Consider the following 18,537-nt stretch of genomic DNA (forward strand, 5'->3'; position numbering starts at 1 on the left):
AAGGGGCAGGGAGCAGGACAGAGGTGGAAAAAGAAGCAGCAGGAACAGAGGGGGAGAGAGAAGAAAAAAAAAGGTAGGAAGAAGGATGGGAGGCAGAGAGGGAAAGACAAGGAAAGGGAGTAGGACACGGATTGTCAGGGAAAGGCAAGGACAGGGAGCAGGACAGGGCGATACAGAGAGAGAAGAAAGGCACAGGGAGGCAGGACAAAGGGAAAGACAGGCAAAACTAAGGGACGGGGAGCAGGACACAGAAGGAGGTAAAAGAGCCTGGGCTGGGCAGTGGGACAGAGAGATGAAAGGAAAAAACAGCACTGGGCTGCAGGACAGAGATGGAGTGAGAAATAGCCGCGGCAGGGAGCAGGACAGAGTGAGAGAGAGGGGGGGAACCTGAAAAGGGAGTAGGACAGAAAAATAGTGGGGGGGAGAGACAGGGAGCAGGACAGAGAAACAGAGAGAGACTTAGAGGGCCAGGGAGCAGGACAGAGAGATGGAGCAAGAAGGAGAAAGAGATGGGCAGCAGAACAAAGGGAAGGAGAGACAAGAACAGCAACTGGGAGCAAGAGAAAGGGATGGGAGAAGAAAAAAATAGTGACAGGCTGCAGGACCGAGATGGAGGAATTAAAAAATGGACACAGGGAGCAGGCCAGAATGACTGCGAGATAAAAAAGGAACGGCGGACTGGACGCCATTGGAGGGCAACGCCAACTGTGATGGGCAGTGGGACAGAGAGATGAAGAAAGGAAAAATACAGAGCAAGAGAGAGAGGAAAGAAGGCACAGCCAGCTGGGCAGGGCGGGTAGTGAGAAAGGGTGGGACAGGGCATGGGACAGAGAGACAGAAAAGAGAAAAAGGACCGAAGGACAGCAAGAGAAAAAAAAGGACAGGGATCTGGACAGAGATGGAGAAAGAAGCAGCAGGGAAAGAGGAAGAGAGGCAGAAAGAGGGGGAGGGAGCAGGAGAGAGTGAGAAATAAGGACTAGGGGCAGGATAGAGATCGCAAGAGATGAACAGGAAGGAGGACAGGGACAGTGGGATACAGAATGGAAAACCGCAGTGACAGTGAGCAGGACAGAGAGAGAGAGAGAGAAGCAGAAGGAAGGAGAGAGGGGGGAAGACAAGGGCAGGGAGTGGGACATACAGGCAGAGAGACAAAGGACAGGGAACAGGCCAGAGAGACTGTGAAAAACAGAGCAGGATGCAGATCAGGACAAAGAGAGAAGAAAACAACAGCAATGTGCTGCAGGGCAGAGACAGAGGAAGAAACAAAGAGGGGCAGGGAGCAGGGGAGAGGGACAGCAAGAAAAAGACAGGGGCAGGTAGAGCGACAGGGAAAAGGGACTTGGGGAAGAGAGGACGGGGAGCAGAACACAGCAATAGAAGAAGAGAGGTTCAGGGAAGTGAAAAAAATGAGACAGAGGGAAGTGGGAGGGGAGGGCTGGGAGGGACTGAGATGCAGAGGAGGAGGGACATGGCCCCAAGGGCCTGGGACTCACCGCCTACACTTTTCCTTTTTTCCACCTTTTCTTTCTTCCCCTTTCTCCCCAGTTGCATTCCTTATTAAAAGTAATTATGATTTGGCTTTCTGGACAGATCATAGAGTAGGTAGCTACAGGATGTAAGTATAGACTGGTCTATACCTTCAGAGCAGTAGGCTATAGACTAGAGAGATATGGGCTACGAGTAGAGTTCCTGTTTGCTGATTATAATTTCTTTTCCATATTCTAAAATAGGTAAGCATGGGGACAGCTGTGCAGCCCTCCTGCTGAGAAGCTGGGCTCAGTCTAGAATGACAAGAAGCCCACCCTGCTGATAGGGTAGGAAGCGAGACAGAAAAGGAGCACAGCAGAGAGAGTCGTCAAAGTAGCAGCTGCAGGCCGGTCACTCGGGCATAGAAGGTGGGAAAGTGTGGGCTGGAGAGCCAGAGGGCTCTGCTGCTAACGCTGGCAACAGGTAAGCAGCAGGTCCTCTTCAGAGAAGGTGACATGCATGTGAGTCGTTCAAAAGGGACTTCATAATTGCTGAGAACTGGGGTCCTGCGACAGTGATGGTAAGGTCGTCAGCCTGCAGCTCTGCAGCAGTTAAAACCACCACTGAAACAGTTTTGCTGGTGGATGCTGGTCTGTGTTTCGTTGTGGGTACTCATTTTATTGAGCCAGAATTATTTCTTTGCAATTAGGTGACAGGGATCTTCTTGCACTGGTCTTCTCGTTCTGGAGCACGTCCTGACATCCTTTGTCATCCAGAACCTTCCCCTCTGTTCCCGAGAGGAGCGGTGGCCACAATGGGGAACGACTCCTGTGAGTAAGGGCTTCAGCAGCAGGCTTGGATTTTGTGAAGCCCAAAGGCGACGGACGTGGCTGGTGCTCCATCCCTGAATGTTGATGTGCTGCCAACCTAGAGTGAGTTCTGGGGTGTTTCCCGATAGCACCCAGACTGACCCAGGTGTTTTCTGTTAGACACAGAACTTAAAAATGACTTAAAACTGGAGAGTGTGAACACAAGAGAGCTTGGTGATGGGTGGGAAGTGGAATGGATTGTGTCCTTCTGCGGAGGCCATGGCAGTGGTCTCCCTGCAGGTGCTGGCTTGAGGCTGGACAAGCACACATCATCCTCTCTGCACCCTTGACGCACTCTCTTCCTTCTTTCTCCCTCAATACTCGTGTGACTCCTGGGCTGACGGGTTGTACTGTTGTCATTATGGATGACCCTGCACACCATCGGTAGCTGAACTGTGTGGTGCCACAGAGAAGTAGCTCTTGATAGCCCCGGGGATCCCTGGGAATGAGGGAAATGTTGGAAGGTGTTTCACCCTCCTGCTGGGAGCAGGCACCAGGGCTTTATTGTCAGAGAGGCCAGTGGGGAGTGCTCCTGGTTGGATGCAGCTCCCTCGGCAGATGCTTGTGCTCCTCTCTCGGCCCCCAGGTCTGATACGAGCCTTTCCCCACACCCAGGCTGTGCTGCCGGCTCTTGGGAAATGGGAGTACCGAGGGCGGATGGTTTTACCACAGCCGGGAAGTTCCCGTCAACCCGTCAGGGATGTTTTCTTGCAGTTACAGGTTTTAAAACAACCCAGCAAAGACTTTTTCCAAGGATACTGTCCCAAGGGAAGTGCAGGGTTTAGCTCTGATTGCTCTCTGTGTGAATTGTGCCTGTCCTCAGCCAGTTAGAGAGAGTGCCTGTTTGGGGGTTTTAGGAGTTTGAGGACTGTGGTGGTGCATTCCCCCTCCCCTCCCCTTCCTGGGCTGCTCCCCGATCTCAGAAACTCCCATTAAACCTTGGCCTTGGTGTAATGAGTCAGGCGGTGAAGCGTCCCCTTACTGTACCAGGAACTCCTGTGGAGCTGAGGTTGGGGAATGTACTCATTGTACCAGAATCTTCCGCCGCCTGGCCCAAGCGGAGGACGAGGGCAAGGGTAATTGTCATCCTCTGATACCCTTATCTGAGTCATAGCTCAAGTGGAACGATACCACTGAGAGTTTTGACGGATGGCTGAAGTCAATCATCTTGCGACCCTATAAACAGCGGTCCCAAGTGAGGCCCTCTGAGCTCTCCTGGACGGCAGCGGGCTGTGCCCAGAATCTCCCTCTGAGTGGAACGCTTCTCAGAGCTCGCGAACTCTCAAGTTTGCGATATTCAGAGGACCGTCACGACTGGCATGGGACCTGGGCTGCAACACTGCTCGGCCGAAACACCCCTCGAGGCTCAACCCTTCACCCGTTGAGAAATGCCAAGACATTTGACGTGAGCATTTCACTGAACTCGAGGGGAATTTTTAACAGGTATACCTTTGTATATTTATCTATTTTTTGTGTCTGTGTGAATTGATGGAGGTACCTACTAGCAAATATAGTTTGCTTAAATCTTATGATCTATCTTAAGATTGGGAATGAACCTTAGACTACTGCTAAACACATATCATCCTTTAGACATAAACCGTTGACCAAGTCTGGGACTAGAGGTGGATCCAGCCGGGTCTACTCTGAATCGTGTGACTCAATGGGAGGGTTTCTTTACCCTTTTTTTGTATTAGATATAAACCGTTGTCCAAGTCTGAGACTAAGATTGGATCCAGCTGGGTCTTCTCTGAACCTCGTGACTCAACAGGAGGGTCTCCCTTAACCTTTTCATCCTCAGCCTCTGTCTAAGTCATTCCAGCTCAATTCTAACACGATGTTCTGGTTTTGGCTGCGATAGAGTTAATTGTCTTCCTAGTGGCTGGTATAGTACTCTGTTTTGGATTTAGTATGAGAATAAGGTTGATAACAGACCGATGGTTTAGTTGTTGCTAAGTAGTGTTTACCCTAGTCAAGGACTTTTCAGCTTCCCATCCTCTTTTCCTTCGTGTGCTTCATCCGAGTAGTAAGTGATAGAGTGAACCTCGCTATCGAACTCTGTTAAGTCGCGCTTTTATAATTTTCTATTAAAATCACTCTCTGCTAACACCTTTGACAGTGATTCTTTGAGCGGCCCCTAAACCACTCATTCGTGACACCTCACCATGAGCTTCTGAACCACATGACTGCTGCTGGCCTTTCAGCTTCTCTGATGGACACGACCAAGGCACGTGCCTGCTACTGTCGCATCATGGACGCAGGTGGAATGGACGTGACAACTCGCATACAAGCCCTTTTCCTGGAGAGGGCCTATGGGTACTTTGGCAGAGGTACTTTCCCAGCCATGTTCCTGCTGCTGGCCTATCACCTCCAGAGACAGAACCGACCTCACAGTCCCCTTCACAGCCATGTGCTGGATTATGGGTTTCTGAGACACAGCTGACTTCATAATACCATACCCATCCATCACTCTCCTTGTGGCCCAGGACCTGACCAGATAAAAGTATGCTTGTTTGATCAAATCTATCAAATATATTTCCTACCAACGATTTGAGTGGAGAAATTTTCTTCACAGGAACTGCTGTATTTATGTTGACACATTTTATATCTCCTGTCTCTCTTTTTTTTTCTTCTTCCTCTGCCTATTCTGTCTTCAAAAATCTCTCCAAGGGAAAGATTCACTGAAGCATAGAATAACTCAGGAGGGGATCCCTGAACATCATCTTGTCCGACTCTCATGCTCAAGGCAGAGTGAACTAGACGAGGTTGCTCAAGGCCTCTGCCCAGCTTTGTATCATCCACAAAGGAGCTGAAAGTGCACTCCGTCACATCATACAGGGGGATAGTAAAGACGTTCAACAGTGTTGGCCCAAGTGCTGGTCACTGAGAGATGCCGACAGTGACTGGCTTCTAGGAGGACTTTGTACCACTGATGGCATTTGGGCCTGGTTATCCAGCCAGCTTCCCACCCCTCATAACATCCACCTCTTCAGCCCAGATAGCACCAATCTGGCTATAAGGACACCATGGGAGACCAGGTCCAAGGGCTTGCAAAATTCCAGGTACACAACATGCTCTTCTTTCCCCCGGACCATTTTGGTTCAGCAATCCCTTTCTTGTCCTTCAAGTGCCTGGAAATGGCTGCAGGAGGATGTGCACCATCACCTTGCCAGGGACGGAGGTAGGCTGACCAGTCTGTAATCCTCCCAATTCTTGCTCCTGCCCTTCTTGAAGATGGGTTTGACATCTGCCTTTTCCAAGGACCCCAGAACCTCTCTGATTGCTTCTGGCACTTCTGAGGGCATAGTCAGGAATCCCAGGCAAGGGTGACGTAGCAGACAGGAGCACTTGCAATGAACCTGTCCAAGGCAGCTGAGATGAATGTCACTGGGACAGTGGGGGTTGTTCCTGGAGAAACCCACAGAAATGTCAGGATTCTGTCAGGTGTCCACATCTGAGCTGCCTTTGTGCACTCCTTATGTACACAGGGGTGGTCAGAGACAGAGTCTTTCCCTTTTACACACAGAGGCAGTGCACTGCAGGAGTCACAGTGTCTCTCTGAATTCCTCCAGAGGATAGGAGACATCTCAGCCCTGCGGTGTATCGCCCTGCTCTGCACCCATCTGAGATCCCCCAAGGCATGAAGAATGGACACAGGGACCTCAATTCAAGGGATTTCCCTGGTTTCCCAGGGAAAGTTACTCTCAATGTGAAGTGACCTCAAGGCACTCTCTCTCAGGCCTTCATGGAACCCCTGGGAATAGCCGGTGGCATTTGTGCTCACTGGGGTTCATCTCACCTCACATACATGATGTGCATGCTTACGTCTCATCCCTACAATGCAAACAGGGACTTCTGACCTAGTCATTCGGTGTCCCTCCGTGGAGGGACAAAGGACCTCTCCGGGCTGGGGTGAGAGGCCAGTGCTGGAAATGGTGCTTTTGAGGGGCTCGTCCATTATGATTGCCCTGGGGCAGCTTCCCCAGGGTGTCCAGCGAACACGGGCACAGAGCATGCCCTGCTCTGCTGGTCCTTCAGGTCTCTCGCAGGAGGCCTGGCTGTGCAAGGACATTGCTGCATGCCCCAACCTTGCACACTCACATTGTTTAGCTGTTCACTGGTGTTTTCATCTGCGGGCCACTTGCTTGGGCATGTTCTTGAGCGCAGCTTTGGAACAAGACCTAAGCCTTCAGGCAGTGCCCTGAGAAGATCACCTTGCTTTATGGAAATGCTGTTGTGGAGGCCAGCTCTGTCCCAGAAGTGCCCATTGCCTGTCCCTGCCTGCAGTCACAGGACTACCACGCAGCAGGACTGTGACCAAGCTGCCAGAGCACTCAGGCCTTAACCAGTGCAAGAGCTGAGAAGGACAGAGTAGAAGTGGAAAGTGAGCAGCTCTGGAAAGACCAAGCACCGGTGCTCCCTGGCAGTGCTGCTGTGCTGGGACTCTTTTCCCCTCCACCTCTGCACACAGGCACTGCCCCTGTAGCTCCAGAGAAGGTCTCGAAGGAAGGATCTCAGACAAGACACTGTGGGGTTCATTGTTTTGTTTAAACACACAGACAGCACAGCTCCTTATTTACACAGACTCTGGGTAACACCAAAGTTGGATAGACACGTAATTAAAAATGGCACAAATAATGACATATCTTTAGGGACAACATTCTGTGAAGTAAAACAAAGCAAATAAACCCCAACCCCACAACCAAAACCAACAAAAACTACAGAAGATGGGCTTGGCCTGTAAGGAGTTACATTATGAGTGATTTGCAGAAGATGAAAAGCAGTTTATTGCTTTTGAAAATCATCTGGTCACCAGTCTCCACACTGCATCCTTGAGCTCCTTGTTCTTCGTGCTGTACATGACAGGGTTCACAGCTGGAGGCACCACTGAGTCCAGAACTGCCACCACCAGATCCAGGGATCGGGAGGAAATGGAGGGAGGCTTCAGGTAGGCAAACGTGCCAGTGCTGATAAACAGGGAGACCACAGCCAGGTGAGGGAGGCACGTGGAGAAGGCTTTGTGCCGGCCCTGCTCAGAGGGGATCCTCAGCACAGCCCTGAAGATCTGCACATAGGACAGCACGATGAAAACAAAACACCCAATTCTACGCAGATACTAACCACAATGACCCAAACTTCCCTGAGGTAGGCATCTGAGCAGGAGAGCTTGAGGATGTGGGGGATTTCACAGAAGAACTGGTCCCCAGCATTGCCTTGGCAGAGTGGTATTGAAAAGGTATTGGCAGTGTGTACCACAGGAGTGAGTAAACCACCACCCCAGGCAGCTGCTGCCATGTGGACACAAGCTGCCCAGGAGGGTCCCGTAGTGCAGGGGTTTGCAGATGGTAACGTAGCGGTCATAGGCCATGATGGTGAGAAGATAAAACTGCTGTAGCACTGAAAAAGAAAAAAAAGACCTGTGCAGCACATCCCAAGTAGGAAATGGCTCTGGTGTCCCAGAGGGAGTTGGTCGTGGCTTTGGGAACAGTGGTGGAAATGGAGCCCAGGAGGGAGAGGTTGAGAAGGAAGAAGTACATATGGGGGTGTGGAGGCGGTGATCACAGGCTACGGCGGTGATGATGAGGCCATTGCCCAGGAGGGCAGCCAGGTAGATGCCCAGGAATATCCAGAAGTGCAAGAGCTGCAGCTCCCGGGTGTCCGTGAATGCCAGGAGAAGGAACTGGGTGATGGAGCTGCTGTTGGACATTTGTTCACTCTGGGCATGGGGGACTGTTGAAAGAGGAGAAGACATTGACTTCTTTGAGCCAATCCTATGCTTGTTTCCCAAAAAATCCCCCCCAATTACTTCTCTTTCTTTGGTGTAACTTTGTTCCGCTCCTTATGGTGATCTCAGGTTTGTGCTGCTGAGTGCGGGCACTTTCTCTGAAGGGGCAGAAATCATCATCTTCCACATTGCTCTCAGCCTGAACGCTGGTGAGCCCTGAGGGACAAAAGGGTTCCCTGTGCCCCCCAGTGCAGAATCAGGAGAGCGGCTCTGCCCACGAGTGACCTCCTGATCACCACACGGGTGCCCTGTGCTTACACCATTCTCTGCTGCAGGATGACATCACTAACAACATACTTGAAGAAGAAACTGGACTTTTGTGAGCGTGGAAGAGTCCAGTTTCAAATTCCATTACTGTTCTCCTTCCCTGTGCAGCTGAGCAGAGAGGGATGCAGAGGGGTGGCATGGCTCCCTGCTACCTGGAGCTGTCCCTGATGGGAGCTGTTTCTCTGTCGCCAGCTCTCCTCCCTGTCAGTGCATCCCACCCGCTCTGTGCTCAGCTCTGCCCTGAAGACACCTGGCAGCAGGGCACTGCCCAGGGGCATCTCCCTGTTTTCAGGTCCTAAGGAGCAAATCAGACAAAACCTCAAGCCTCAAGCAAAGGCGATGTCGGTGCTGTCTGTAGGTAGAGAAGTGGTTGAAGGCACTTTCTGAGGTTTCTGGCAGATCTGCTAATCCCTCAGTGTAACAGTTCAGGAGTCTCGGAGACTTATTCAAACTTGACAGCCGCTTTCCCCTTTTCCTTAGAAGAAAGCTGAGATCACAGACCCTGAAAAGGTCCTCGTCTTTAAGGTAGCCCCTGCCTTGACTTTACTCTTGAAATGCGCAGCTTGAGGCCATTTCCTCTCGTCCTATCGCTGTTACTTGGCAGAAGAGACCAACCCCCACCTGGCTACAACCTCCTTTCAGGTAGTTGTAGAGCATGATAACGTCTCCCCTCAGCCTCCTCTTCTCCAGGCTAAACAACCCCAGTTCCCTCAGCCGCTCCCCATCAGACTTGTGCTCCAGGCCCTTCACCAGCTTCGTTGCCCTCCTCTGGACACGCTCCAACACCTCCATGTCCTTCTTGTCATGAGGGGCCCAGAACTGAACACAGGATTCGAGGTGCGGCCTCACCAGTGCCCAGTACAGGGGCACAATCACCTCCCTACTCCTGCTGGCCACACCAGTTCTGATATAGGCCAGGATGCCGTTGGCCTTCTTGGCCACCTGGGCACACTGCCGGCTCATGTTCAGCCGGCTGTCAACCAGCACCCCGACATCCTTTTCCTCCAGGCAGCTTTCCAGCCACTCTTCCCCAAGCCTGTAGCGTTGCCTGGGGTTGTTGTGGCCCAAGTGCAGGACCCGGCACTTGGCCTTGTTGAATCTCATACAGTTGGCCTCGGCCCATCGATCCAGCCTGTCCAGGTCCCTCTGCAGAGCCTTCCCACCCTCCAGCAGATCAACACTCCCGCCCAGCTTGGTGTCATCTGCAAACTTACTGAGGGAGCACTCGATCCCCTCGTCCAGATCGTTGATAAAGACATAGAACAGGACCGGTCCCAGTACTGAGCCCTGGGGAACACCGCTCGTGACTGGCCGCCAACTGGATTTAACTCCGTTCACCACAACTCTCTGGGCTCGGCCGTCCAGCCAGTTTTTTACCCAGCGAAGAGTGGACCTGTCTAGGCCGTGAGCCGCCAGCTTCTCTAGGAGAATGCTGTGGGAGACAGTGTCAAAGGCCTTACTGAAGTCCAGGTAGACCACATCCACTGCCTTTCCCTCATCCATGAGGCAGGTCACCTGCTCATAGAAGGAGATCAGGTTGGTCAAGCAGGACCTGCCTTCCATGAACCCGTGCTGGCTGGGCCTGATCCCCTGGTTGTCCCACACATGGCTCATGAGCGCCATCAAGACGAACCGCTCCATAATCTTCCCCAGCACCGAGGTCAGGCTGACCGGTCTGTAGTTCTCCGGATCCTCCTTCCGGCCCTCTTGTAGATGGGCGTCACATTGGCGAGCCTCCAGTCATCCGGGACCTCCCCAGTTAACCAGGACTGCTGGTAAATGATGGAGAGCGGCTCGGCAAGCTCCTCCGCCAGCTCCCTCAGTACCCTCGGGTGGATCCTATCCGGCCCCATAGACTTGTGAACATCCAGGTGGCGTAGCAGGTCATGAACTTCTTCCTCTTGGATTATGGGGGGTTCATCCTGCTTGCCATCCCTGTCTTCCAGCTCAGGGGGCTGAGTACCCTGAGGATAACTGCTCTGACTACTAAAGACTGAGGCAAAGAAGGCATCGAGTACCTCAGCCTTATCCTCATCCTTGGTGGCAACGTTCCCCCCCGCATCCAATAGAGGATGGAGATTCTCCTTGGCTCTCCTTTTGTCTTTAATGTACTTGTAAAAGCATTTTTTGTTGTCTCTCACAACAGTGGCCAGGTTGAGTTCTAGCCGGGCTTTTGCCTTTCTAATTTCCTCTCTGCACGACCTAACGCGATCCCTGTACTCTTCTTGAGTTGCCTGCCCCTTCTTCCAAAGGTGGTAAACTCTCCTTTTTTCCTGAGTCCCAGCCAGAGCTCCCCGTTCAGCCAGGCCGGTCGCCTTCCCCGCCCGTTCTTCTTGCGGCACATGGGGACAGCCCGCTCCTGCGCCTTTAAGACTTCCTTCTTGAAGAATGTCCAGCGTTCCTGGACCCCTTTGCCCTTCAGGACTGTCTCCCAAGGGACCCTCTTGACCAGTGTCCTGAGCAGGCCAAAGTCCGCCCTCCGGAAGTCCATGGGAGCGGTTTTGCTGGCCCCACTGCTTACTTCACCAAGTATCGAGAATTCTACCATTTCATGGTCGCTAAGCCCAAGCCGGCCTCTGACCACCACATCTCCCACCAGCCCTTCTCTGTTCGTGAACAGCAGGTCAAGCGAGGCACCTCCCCTAGTGGGCTCGCTTACCAGCTGCGTCAGGAAGTTATCCTCCACACACTCCAGGAACCTCCTCGACTGTTTCCTCTCTGCCATGTGGTATTTCCAGCAGACGTCCGGAAAGTTGAAGTCCCCCACGAGAACAAGGGCTAGCGACTGGGAGACTTCTGCCAGCCTCTGGTAGAATATTTTGTCTGCCTCCTTGTCCTGGCTAGGTGGTCTATAACAGACTCCCAGCAGGACATCTGCCTTGTTGGCCTTCCCCCTCATCCTTACCCACAAGCACTCGACCTCATCATCACTACCATCGAGCTCTAGACAGTCGAAGCATTCCCTAACATACAGGGCTACCCCACCGCCTCTCCTTCCTCACCTGTCCCTTCTGAAGAGCTTATAGCCATCCATTGCAGCACTCCAATCGTGAGACTCATCCCACCATGTTTCCGTGATGGCCACTAAGTCATAGCTGCCCCGCTGCACAATGGCTTCCAGCTCCTCCTGTTTGCCGCCCATGCTGCCTGCATTGGTGTAGATGCACTTGAGCTGGGCTGCCGATTTCTCCCCCGACATTGGCGTGCGGTCCCTAGGCTCTTCTCTAGTGAGCCTGGTTTTACCCCCTTCCCCCTTCGAACCTAGTTTAAAGCCCTCTCGATGAGCCCCGCCAACTCATACGCGAGAATCCTTTTCCCCCTGCGAGACAGCTGAACTCCGTCCGTCGCCAGCAGCCCCAGTGCCGTGTAAACCTCCCCGTGGTCAAAGAAGCCAAAATTCTGCCGATGGCACCAGCCCCTGAGCCACGTGTTGATCCGATGAGTTTTCCTGTTCCTTTCAGTGTTCTGCCCTGCCACTAAAGGGATCGAGGGAAACACTACCTGTGCTCCCGATCCTCCCACCAGTTTAAACGTGTCTGCTTAGTGCTGTCTTGTCAGTGCATCCTCTGTTTCGGGCACCCTCTCCTGGTATTGTAATGCTACCCTAAAATGAGAGGATAGATGCGGCTAGCATCAAAGGTCAAATACATACCTGTATGTATAAGGGGATAAGGAAGGAACGGCACCGCTGTTCTAGCGCTGAAAATTAACCAGGCAGATTAGCTTTCTAGTCTTTCAGCTGTGAACATTGCAGAAACAACTGGTAGAGTGGTGGATGTTTGGGAATGATGAATGTACGCGGTAATGGTGGAGAGGCCTTCAAAAATGCGTTACTCTCCTTTTAGTACGCTCTTGAAGGTCAATGTATGAAGAATCCATGCTGTGGTAATCTAAAGGATGTCCTTGTACTTCCTCAACTTCAGGAGGTACGTGGCTGTCATTGCGAGCCTGGTGGTGTTCTAGCAGTGGCAGGGAGCATGCGCCTTTCTATTTGTACACCAGTTGCACAGCAGCCTTTGAATTGCCTCTGCTCATAGGACACTTTGGATGATGTGTGAATTGTTTGTTAACGATATCAATGGTTGCATGGCTGATTCATGATGAGTAGCGTGCAGATACAGACCTATGAGTATGTGGAATCTCAGCAAGTTTTCAAATTTAATAAATATTTCCTAAAATATTGTAGCGTTTTCAAGATTATCTTGAAACAAATACTGGCAAAGACCTTTTTTCTTTTGTCACAGGTCTCCTAAATCGCACAAAGGCCTAGGACCTGCTTTCAGGTGACATTTCTACCACTGTTTTTAGTCAATATAGCATATGTAACACATTTAGTATTTTGGCACTTTCATGGCTAAGCCAACAGTGCTTGGGCTTCCACAGAGAAACCCTGTTCTAAAGACGATGCTGCTGACATTGTTGTTATTTGTCAGGTGACTGGTTTATTTCACTTAAGTAAACGTGCACTTGGAAGTGTCTAGACTATCACTGTTCTTTCTTAGAAACTAAAGGACTCTATCTGGTACCTATTTGTAATACTAGCGATAGACAGGTTGGCTAAAGTTACCTTCGTATTTTGATGGTTATTTAAGAACACAGAACTGTTGTACAGACTTCATATTTTTGATACTTACATAGCAGAGACAAAATATTTGAGGACTTCCTCTTGCACTGTTGTGTTCTATATCTGTAAGTCTTAGAGTAATTGGTGACAAAGTCGAAATAGGATTTTGGGGGTTTTTTTTAGTTGCACTGAATGTACCAAGAGAGAGCAGGTTATTTATACGAATAAATTTCCACATTCACTAGACTATCAGAACATAATGTTTTGATGTTCAGGTTTTATAATCTGTTTTCACTGCTTTATGTTTTTGGTACAAGTGCTTTATTTGAAGTTCTGATCACCTTTATTTCTTCTTCTAGAAGTCAAACTGAGCCAGGGAGTGGAACACCAAAAGCAGTAGGTAAAAACACAATCTCACCCTTTTTTCTGCACACTGCACTTAATTCTAAACAATGTAGCCTTGGATTAATTTTCCAAACATGAACTTAATATATGTTCCAGTAAAACATAGTATATGTTGTAAATACAATGTATTTGATTCAGCATAGTCAAAACTGAGTAATGCCATCATTTGCACAGTTCCAATGTGGCTATTGGTGTTTGTGCCTAGTAATGCATTGTATTTCATATTGGATACGCCAGACTATTTCCTGAATGACTTTGTGTTCTGCAGGTAATGCACGATCGTTTTTAGATCACGCAGGTTCAAGGTTTGCACAACTGAACATGGTGCCATGTCCTACATCTGCCCGTGTATAGCTAGGAATAAGTATGTTTGTGTAGCTTGTTGTGTGCTTTTTGCTCCTTGCAATAAAAATTGTTTGGAGTGTATTTTTTGCCATTCTGACGTTGTATCACTTAGGTTTTGTTTTTAAATACTTTTTTTTGCCTACTGGTTTTTGAAAATGTTATCAAAAACCACTGAGAAACCATTATTGTTAAACTTGGTACTGTTTCTTACTTTTGACTTGGGGGTTCAAACAAATACCAAAACCAACATATCCCATACGTTCTGAGGACAGTTCCATGCAGCTGAATGCTTCCTTTTCATGTCCTTAAAGACTTGGGTATTTGTTCCTAAAACTGTATTAATTGAAGTGATATTGTTTGGGCCCCTCCGAGTGCATAAATGTCTTTAATATATTGCCGTGAATGTAAATATCGTTGCTACACAGAGTGGTATGCTAAAGTTCTGCATTTGATCTTTCCACTTTATCGGTCGAAGCAGTTTAGTTTAATAGTTTGTTTGCAAATGAGAACACCTAAAACCCAGTGTACAAATTTTGGCACAAGGTTAGAGCCTGGTGCACTTGTAAAGGGTAAAATCCCTGTCATTTTTCTTAACCTCCGCCTGCAGTACATTTTTGGATCTGGGTGACTTCAGGGCTGGATGCTGCTTTAATTTCCCAAAGGCTAAGCTTTTCTTTAGGATACTGCCACTTTGAATTTACATTTGGAAAAGGGGCAGCATTTTTCTACAGGTTTGAAAACACTGCCGTTCTGCTGCTAAAATAGAAATAAGTAACACAAGGAAATACTTGGCTGGTAATGGTCTAGATCTTGATTTGCCACTTGGGTCAAATACTATCTGTAACTACACATTTCAAAATAGTCCTTATAGGATAAAAATTACTATGTGGTATTTTTTATTTAATCTTTAAGTATAACTGCTTTTTCTTCACTAGAATAGCGTGAGGCATTACACTGACCCTGGATCACTGGATCTGATCACTTGATAAGCTGTTAGGATAACTTAATCTAGAAATTCATGAACTCTGGGTCTGTGTTCTGTGAAGAATACAGCCTCTGATTCTCGTGGAATGGTATACAATCAACTTAAAATCAAAAACTTTTCGTAGGTAGGTCTGAAAGCACTAAGTCTAAATCTGGCATCCGTAATTCCATCACTGACTGGTTTGAATTCCTTTTTGGACATGACTGCCTCTCATTGGGAGTTTGAGTTAGTTTAACAGTGACCCTAGCAGTTAATGTAATGCATTTATGTAAACCGCATTTAAAGTATTTGATCTGATTCAGATGGGGTTTTCTTTCTTGACAAGTTATTTTTCTCTTTGTTTGCTAGCATGTGCATAAACACAAATCACATGTTCATAAATAAAGTTAACATTCCTTTAGTTACGTGTGTTCCCTGGCATGTCTGTATTACATGTCTAAGTGGCACCTTGCCATAAGCTAACATAGATGTCTCAAAAAAAAATTAAAAAAAAGGAAAAATCCTGGAATGGGAGGGAAGACTTAGTGTTAGTTAGAACTAATTAAAGTAAAGGAAAGACAAAGCAAAAACATTCCTTCTTGTTTGCTGTGACTGTACCTGATTTGGGTTGTGGGTAGCCATAGGGAGGGTGGAAGCCTTGCATCTCTCTTTACACGTCCTCTCTCTCTCTCACTGTAGAAGCACTGCGGCCTCAGGTGCTTCTGGTGTTGGAGACACAATTAGCTTTATTCTTAAAGCTAACTCAGGTCTTGGTCTAAAGTGTGGTGGGTTTTTTTTTGTTGTTTTTTTTTTTTTTTTAAATACACATATTTCTGTATGTATTTCAAAGCAGAACCTGGATCTTAGTGTGGTAGGAATAAATCACTGCAAAGCTCGCCAATTATTGTTGAACAGTAAAGCAGCAAAATTAAAATTAGTTGAGATTTTTTAAAAAAGGATGCACAAAAGGTTATACTTTGAATATTTCTTCATTGTCTTGCTCTTCTGTTAGCTGTCATTCTACACTTCCAAATTTGTGCTGCTGTCCTACTGTTACTACAGCCAAATCAAGAAAGTGGATCCTTTTTGTTTTAGTGTTACTAGTTCAGTAACTGCAAGGGTCTCTGGTTGGTATTTGTCCTTACAGGCTGCAGAAATGCAGAGTCATGCCCGTTGTTTTAGCGCCGTCCAGCACCACTGTGATCCTTCCTGGCTGAAGCTTTAGTTTAGCCAAGCTATCGGGTTTTAGGAAACCACTGTAATTTAAATGTAGCACTCCAGCAGTGAGACCAGCTTGTTCCTCCTATTTCCTGTCCCCTTTCCCACTTGCTTTGTGTTAGTTTCTGTTTAGTCTTCTGTTTGAAATGGGAGTGAATACATTGACTGTCGATGCTGGGGTTTTGGGTTTGGTTTTTGGTTTTGGGGTTTGGTTTTTTTTTTCCAATTCTTCTGCAGTATTATCTGAGGGCTGTATACAAGTTCCATGGAGATGTTGTTTCTACTTGACTGATTGGAGGAACTGGCAGGAAGAAATTCTACTTCAGTAGAAATTTAAAGGGAAAAAAAAGACACAAGAATGTAGGATCATTGGAAGATGGCCTTTGGGCAAACGTACTAAATAGTACATTAATTATCTATCTGCTGCTTTTGATAATTGTTGTTATGCAATCATCTCCTTTAAGAAATTAGTCTGTTGCCTGCAGGCCATATAATAACTGCTTCCTAAAAAAGACAAGAACTAGTTAATAGTTTATGAACTGTTCTGTTTCAGTTACTGGTCAATACTAGACTGTTTCATGCTAGACTTCAACAGAGAGCTTTCCTAACTTCTTGTTTGCTTCTGAAAAACCACTAAATGACAGTGGTTGTGCCTGCCATGAGGGAACATAGGCTGTTTTTCCACATGTAAAAAGGAGTGGCATATGGAGCGTGAAGCTGCAAAATACTTGATCAGCCTTCCTTTTTATCATAACTAGGTACAAAACATTCTGAAAAGAAGGAAATTTGAAAGAAGGTCTTTTTTTCCAGATCTGGGTGCTCCTCTCCAAAGGCCCATTTTCAAGAACTCTTGAGTTCGTAATACAGTACTGTTGGATGTGCTTTCCTAAACGTATAGAGAAGGCGTGATGAACTGGAGTGAGGAATCATCTTCTGCATGTAGATTTTTTTTTTCCCCAGAGTCTGCAAAAACTGCTCCCTTGAATTCTTCCACTGCATTAGGTAATAAAGGACAAGAGCTTTTTCCAAGGAAGGGTTTTAATCTCTCTTCTGATCAGTTTAGTGACCTCTTGAGGAGAGCAGTTGCATTTACATTCTATGTTTTTGAGGCATAATAAGCAGTGATTCAAGTGTCTTTCTGATAATGTTTTACTAGGGTCAGCTTAACTGCTGCTTGTGGCGTAATATAATTCAATATACTGGAAAAGGAACAAGATACGAGTTACCCTTTTTACTTGTGGAAAAACTGCACGTCAGTATTAGTCCTCAATAAGCACTGCAGCCCATTACTAACCAGTGGCCTGAGGACTTTGTTCCTGCAAGCTCTTCCAGTAGGGAGCTGGGAGGCAGGAGTGTGGTTGCAATGGAGAAAAAAATCACAGGATTGTGCTCTGAACCCATGTTTTCATCATTATTAAAAATTGGTTTGGGTCTGATAGCAAGGAGAATACTATTAAATTCTCACACTGCCCAAACTATTTGGATAGTACGGCCTGTGGCCTAATAAAATACAAGAAATCCGTTTTGTCAGTTTTTGAAGGCTACTCCTTCACGGTAAAGCCCTTTAATTCAATAATTTGAGCAGTTTATTCTTTTTCTAGACAAAGTGGTGAGTTCCTTTTATGGCTGATGTCTTGGACTGGTGTTTTTATTTGGGTTTTGTGGGGTCTGGTGAGGTTGCATTTTTAAACTTACTGACAGGAGGGGCAGAGTTCATCTTTCAGGGCTGATACGGCTGTGCTTTACTTTGACAGGCAACTACTGTGTTCCTAAAAGCATAACCATGTGCGTTTACAAATGATGAGACGTTAACTGATTAATTTACAAGCCACACTGAAAAGACGTTTCCTGTAGTGATGCTTCCTTCTCAAATAAATATATATTTTAAAATCCTTTTTAGCTGAAAATTGAAAGCTTCCTTACCCCTTCGACTTTTAAGCAGCTGTGAACATTTGACAAGGGTCCCTCTCTGAGATATTCCGGAGGAAAAGGACCTGGGGGTGCTGGTTGACAGCCGGCTGAACATGAGCCGGCAGTGTGCTCAGGTGGCCAAGAAGGCCAACGGCATCCTGGCCTGTATCAGAAATGGTGTGGCCAGCAGGAGCAAGGAGGTGATCGTGCCCCTGTACTGGGCACTGGTGAGGCCGCACCTCGAATCCTGTGTTCAGTTTTGGGCCCCTCACTCCAAGAAGGACATGGAGGTGCTGGAGCGTGTCCAGAGGAGGGCAACAAAGCTGGTGAAGGGCCTGGAGCACAAGTCTGAGGAGGAGCGGCTGAGGGAACTGGGGGTGTTCAGCCTGGAGAAGAGGAGGCTGAGAAGAGACCTCATCGCGCTCTACAACTCCCTGAAAGGAGGTTGTAGCGAGGTGGGTGTTGGTCTCTTCTGCCAAGTAACAAGCGATAGGACGAGAGGAAATGGCCTCAAGTGGCGGCAAGGGAGGTTTAGACTGGACATTAGGAGAAATTTCTTAACTGAAAGAGTGGTCAGGCCTTGGAACAGGCTGCCCAGGGAAGTGGTTGAGTCACCATCCCTGGAAGTATTTAAAAGACATGTAGATGAGGCCCTTAGGGACATGGTGTAGCGGGTATGGTGGTGTTACACTGATGGTTGGACTCGATGACCTTAGATGTTTTTTCCAACTTTAATGACTCCATG

General features: G+C 48.0%; 1 pseudogene; it reads left to right on the forward strand.

Annotated features, from left to right (window-relative positions):
• The first annotated feature begins 2,281 nt into the window (after positions 1-2,281).
• The window catches only part of LOC142076270 (scavenger receptor cysteine-rich type 1 protein M130-like), a 45,447-nt pseudogene continuing 29,191 nt past the window's right edge, over positions 2,282-18,537 (forward strand).

This window comes from Calonectris borealis, unplaced genomic scaffold (genome assembly GCF_964195595.1).
Source record: "Calonectris borealis unplaced genomic scaffold, bCalBor7.hap1.2 HAP1_SCAFFOLD_40, whole genome shotgun sequence".
Classification (NCBI taxonomy): domain Eukaryota; kingdom Metazoa; phylum Chordata; class Aves; order Procellariiformes; family Procellariidae; genus Calonectris; species Calonectris borealis.